The 6,000-nt window shown below is 37.4% G+C and overlaps 1 pseudogene; it reads left to right on the top strand.

Moving 5' to 3' along the window:
- Positions 1 to 1,922: 1,922 nt before the first annotated feature.
- On the top strand, positions 1,923 to 3,704 carry LOC102415897 (annotated as a pseudogene).
- Positions 3,705 to 6,000: the final 2,296 nt, after the last annotated feature.

Raw genomic sequence — 6,000 nt, 5'->3', positions numbered from 1 at the left:
AAAGTGAGCAAGCAGAAGGAAGGAAATAACAAAGATAAGAACAGAAATCAATGAAATTTAAAAACAGGAAAACAATAGAGAAAATCAATTAAACAAAAAGCTGTTTCTCTGAAAAGGTCAATAAAATTTATAAACCTATAGAACTAATTGACTAAGATAAAAAAGAGAGAAGACATAAATCACTAATATCACAAATGAGCCAGAGAAATCTTTCCACAGATCCTGCAGCCAATTGAAAGGGAAATAAAGTTCTCAACCCAGTACCGAAAGTCTTTGGAAGAAAGATGCTATGGAAATGTTTGCCTATAGCAAACATATAGTCAATCCGTGACCAAAATATTCATTTAAAAATGTCACTATTTGCTTTTCTCTCTCTCTCTTTCTTTCTTTTTTTTTTTTTTTTAATTTTTTTTGGCCACATTGTGTGGTTTGTGAGATCTCAGTTCCCTAACCAGGGATTGAACCCAGGCCACAGCAGTGAAAGCCCAGAATCCTAACCACTAAGCCACCAGAGAACACCCCCAAAATGTCACTATTTGGAAAAGAAACTTGCAAATTATTGTATTTCTTTGACATTAGGAACCCCCCCCCCAAAAAAAAAGCTACCATATGATCCAGGAATTCCACTTCTGGGAATATATCCAAAGGAATGGAAATCAGGATCTCGTGAGATATATGCACTCCTATGTTAAAGGTAGCAATATTCACAAGAGCCAAGGTATGGAGGCAACCTAAGTGTGTCAACAGATCAAGTAATGGATCAAGTAAATATGATATATGTATATATATATTTATTTATATACCATATATTCAAGAATATCATTCAGCCTTAAAAAAGGAGAAGGAAATCCTATTATTTGTGACAACATTGATGAATCTGGAGGGCATTATGTTAAGTGAAATAAGTCAGAGAAAGACAAATACTGCATGGTATCACTTACATGTGAAATTTTTAAGTTAAACTGATAGAAACAGAGAATAGAATAGTGGTTGCCAGGGACTGATGGAGTAGGGAAAACCAAGAGATGTTGGTTTAATGGTACAAACTTCCAGGGAATTCCCGGGTAGTTCAGTGGTTAGGACTCCGTGCCTCCACAACAGGGGACACAGGTTTGGTCCTTGGTCTGGGAACTAAAATCCCACATGCCACGTGGGCAAAAAAAAAAAAAAAAAATAACAAACTTTCAGCTATAAAATGAAGAAGGTCTGAGAATCTAATGTATAACATTGTGAGTATAGTTGATAATACTATATTGTATAATTGAAATTGCTAAGAAAGTAGAACTTAAATGTTCTCACGAAAGAAAAAGAGGGAGTAAATATGTGAGATGATGGATGTGTTTGTTTTGTTTTGTTTTTAAAGGAATACTATGGGGAATTCCCTGGTAGTCCAGTAACTAGGACTCTGAACTTCGACTGCAGGGGACATGGGTTCAATCCCTGGTCAGGAAACCAAGATCCTGAATGCCATGTGGTGTAAAAATAAATAAATATATTTTTTAAAAAAAGGAATACTATGAAAAACCCTATGTGTATAAATTCGATAACTTAGATAAAATGGACTGATTCCTTGAAAAACACAAATTATCACAACTCAGAAAATATGAAATTTATAATCTGAATGGTCCAATAACTATTAAAGAAATTAGATTTGTAATTTAAAAGGTCTTGGGAAGAAAAGTTCCAGGTCCACATGGTTTCACTGGAAAATTCTACCAAACATTTAAAGAATTAACACCAATTTTCCACAATCTTTTCCAGAATATCAAAGAGAAGGGAGCATTTCTGTGTAAGGGGTTTCCAAGACCATCCCTGTGCTCATGCACAATGATTCACTGGGACCTCAGCATACAATCAGACTCAAGGCTATTATTTATTACAGTGAAAGAGAACGGAGTAAAATCTTCAAAGGAAAAAGGCACATGGGCAAAATCCAGAGAAAACCAGGTACAAGGTTCTAAGAGTCCTCTCCCAGTGGAGTCACACAGGATATACTTATGTCCTCCAGCAGAGTTGTGACAACACATGTGAAATGCTGTCTATCAGGGAAGCTCATTAGAAACTTAGTTCCTAGGGCATTTATTGAGAGTTGATCATATAGGCACTCGCTGCTTAGCACTTACCAAAATTCCAGACTCCCAGAAGGAAAGCAGATGATCAACATAAACCATACTGTTTGTACAGTTTAGGCAGAGTGGGATATTCTTATCAGTCCTTGGAATGGGAGGAACTCACCCCAAATCCAAGTTTCCAGATGCCATCAAAGAACCAACTTTGCAAACAGGCTTTTCAAAGGATAACAGTCAGCCTGCTATGTTAACTCTTCCGCACAGCTTGGAAATCAGGAGACTTGAATTTTAGTCCCAGCATAAATCACATTTGTACAAACAGTTTAGGCATAGTGAGTCACTCTTATCAGTTCTGGGGATGGTGGAAATCCTCCTGAAATCCCAGTTCCCAGAGGCCCACCAAGGGCCTGCTATGTTAACTCTTTTCTGTACAACTTCTCTACTCATATTATGAGGCCAGTATTCACCTAACACAAAAACCAGACAAACACACTATGAAAAAACTCTCCAAACTTCTTTTAGGGACTTTGACACAGAAATCTGCAACAAATTATTAGTGATATAGAATCCAGAAAGGTATAAAAACAATTATACCATCACCAAGTAGGGTTTATTCCAGTTATGCAAGATTAGTTAAAAAATCAATATTCAATCAATGTAAACTAAACTATGATATCCACAGGCTATAGAAGAAAAATCATATGTTCATATCAAGTAATGTAGAAAAAGCATCTGACAAAATTCACCATTCATTCATGATAAAAACTCTCAGAAAATTAGGAATAGAAGGGTATCTGCTCAACTTGACAAAAAAAGCATCTACAAGAACAAACACACAGCAACTAACAGTTTTCTTAATGGTGAAAGATGGAATGTTTCCCCCTAATATAGGGAACAAGGGAAGGATGTCTGCTCAGGCCACTCTGAAAGTTCTCATCTGCACAATAAGGCAAGAAAAGGAAATAAAAGGCATACTGATTGGAAAGGAAGAAATAAAACTGTCCATATTCATGGACAACATGATTGTCTATGGAGAAAATCCCAACGAATCTGCCCAAAAAACTGCTAAGACTAAATAATAAGTGAATTCAACAAAGTCAAAGGCTTTCCTCAGCTGCCGCTAAGGTACACGGTCCTTCCAAGGAAGCTAAGGCCCCGTTGGGGTGAGACCCTCACTTCATCTGGGCGACTAGCAGCATTCCCAGCAGCCCCCACCAGGCACTCGCCTGCACCATACTCGCATGCACCATAGCCTCCTTGGAGCTCGCCTGCATCTACTCGGCCCTCATCCTGCAGGACACAGAGTGTAAGATCAATGCCCTCATTAAAGCAGCCGGTGTAAATGTTGAACCTTTCTGACCAGGCTTGTTTGGAAAGGCTTTGGCCAATGTCAACATCGGGAGCCTCATCTGCAACGTGGGAGCTGGAGGACTTGCCCCAGCAGCTGGTGCCGATCCCACAGGAGGTCCTGTCCCCTCAGGAGGTCCTGTCCCCTCCACCATTGCTGCCTCAGCTAAGAAGAAAGTAAAAGCAAGGAAAGAAGAATCTGAAGAGTCTAATGATGACATGGGCTTTTGTCTTTTTGACTAAACCTTTTTAGTAACACATTCAATAAAAAGCTGAGCTCTTTGCTGCAAAAAAAAAAAGTCAAAGAATACAAGATCAACACCCAAATTAACTGCATTTCTATATATTAATAATGAATAAAGAAGGTGAAATTCTAAACACAATATTATTTACAGTCACTCCAAAGAAAATGAAATATGGTATACACTTAAAACATGTACACGATCTGCATGCTGAAAATTCTGAAATGCAATGAAAGAAATCAAAGAATATCTAAATAAATGGAGAGATATATATTGTGTTTATGGGTTAGAAGACTCAGTATAGTATAGATTTCAATTTGCCCCAAATTGATCTATAGTTTCAACACAATTCCTATCAAAATCCCAGCAAGGTTCTTGTAGATAGAGACAGGCTTATTCCAAAATTTATATAGAAAGGCAAAAACCTTGAATGGTTAAAACAGTTTTGAAGAAGAATAAAGAAATACATACCTACAGTAATCAAGATTGTTTGGTGTTGTACAGCAGAAACCAATTCAACATTGTAAAGTGATTATCTTCCAATTAAAAATAAATTTTAAGAAAGACTGCTTGGTATTCGCAGAGGGATAGACAGGTATAACAGTAAAACAGAATGGTGAACCTAGAAATAGCCCCCAAACAGCCAAATACAATATGCCCAACTGATTTTGACACAGGTGCAAAAGCAATTCAATGGAGGAAAAAATAGTTATTTTAACAAATTGTGTTCAGCCATCAGACATTCATAGGCAAAAATATGAACCTCGACCTCAAGTTCACATTTTTTACAAAAATTAATTCAAATGAATCATGGCCTTATATGTAAAATATAAAACTCTAATACTTTTACGAGGAAATACAAGAGAAAATTTTGTGGGACCTAGGGCTAGGTGAAATTTTTCTCAGACATGACACCAATTCATCATACATAAATGCAAACGTTGATAATTTGGACTTCATCAAAATTAAAAGTTTTTACCTTCAAAATCTCTTAAGAGGATGAAAAGACCAGTTACAGACTGGGAAAAATATTTGCAGATCACTTATCTGACAGAGAACTTGTATCTAGAATATATAAGGAATTCTCAAAATGTAATGGGCAGGGCTTCCCTGATGGCTCAGTGGTGAGGAATTCGGTTGCCAATGCAGGAAACACAGGTTCGATCCCTAGTCCAGGAAGATCCCACATGCCAGGGAGCAACTAAGCCCCTGTGCCACAACTATTGAGCTTGTGCTCTAGAGCCTAGAAGCCACAACCACTGAGCTCACGTGCCACAACTCCTGAAGTCTGCATGCCCTGGAGCCCGTGCTCCACAATAAGGGAAGTCACCGCAATGAGAAGCCCCCACTTGCCACAACTAGAGAAAAGACTGCATAGCAACAAAGACCCAGCAGAGCCAAAAAAAAAAAAATTTAATGTTGTGGGCAAAATACATGAGCAGACATTTCACTAAAGAGGATATACAAATGGCAAATAAACATATAAAAAGATGTTTAACAACATCAGCTATTGGGGAAATGCAATTTAAAACAAAGAGGTATCACAACACATCTATTAGAATGATGAAAATAAAAACATAGTCACTATACCAAATGCAGGCAAAGATGTAGAGAAACTGGATCTCTACATTGCTGGTGGAAATGTGAAATGGTATAGACAGTCTGGAAATTTTTGGCAGTTTCTTATAACACTAAACATACACATACCATCCAACCCAGCAATTGCACTCCTGGTTATTTGTCACGGAGAAGTTAATGTTTACACAAGAAACTCTGCATGAATATTCATCGAAATTTTATTCTTATACACAAAAATCGAAAACAACCCTAATACCCATCCAGGTGAATAGTTAAACTGTAGTACATTCATAGCAATACTACCACTCAGCAATAAAAAGGAATGATCTATTGATATGTGCAACTACTTGGATGAATCACAAAGAAATGATGCTGAATGAAGAAAAGCCAGTTTCAAAAGGTATAATCCCATTCACATGTGATAAAATTGCACAGTTCTATACATACAGACACAGAAATGAGTGCATTTAAAACTGGTGAAATCTGAGTAAGGACTGTGGCTTGTACTAATGTCAATATCTTGGTTATGTAAGATATTACCATTGGGGAAAATTGGGTGAAGAGTACTTGAGACTGTTTTGTAATACTTTTTTTTTTTACAGATCCTGTGAATCTATAATTATTTCAAAATAAGTATAATATTGAGGTAGGGCTTCCCTGGTAGCTCAGCTGGTAAAGAATCTGTCAACAATGCAGGAGACCTGGGTTCCATCCGTGAGTTGGGAAGATCCCGGGAGGAGGGCATGGCAAACCACTCCAGTATT

Source organism: Bubalus bubalis, chromosome X (genome assembly GCF_019923935.1).
Source record: "Bubalus bubalis isolate 160015118507 breed Murrah chromosome X, NDDB_SH_1, whole genome shotgun sequence".
In the NCBI taxonomy this organism is placed as follows: domain Eukaryota; kingdom Metazoa; phylum Chordata; class Mammalia; order Artiodactyla; family Bovidae; genus Bubalus; species Bubalus bubalis.
The sequence above is the reverse complement of the archived record's forward strand: the minus strand, read 5'-3'. Positions and strand labels throughout refer to the sequence as shown.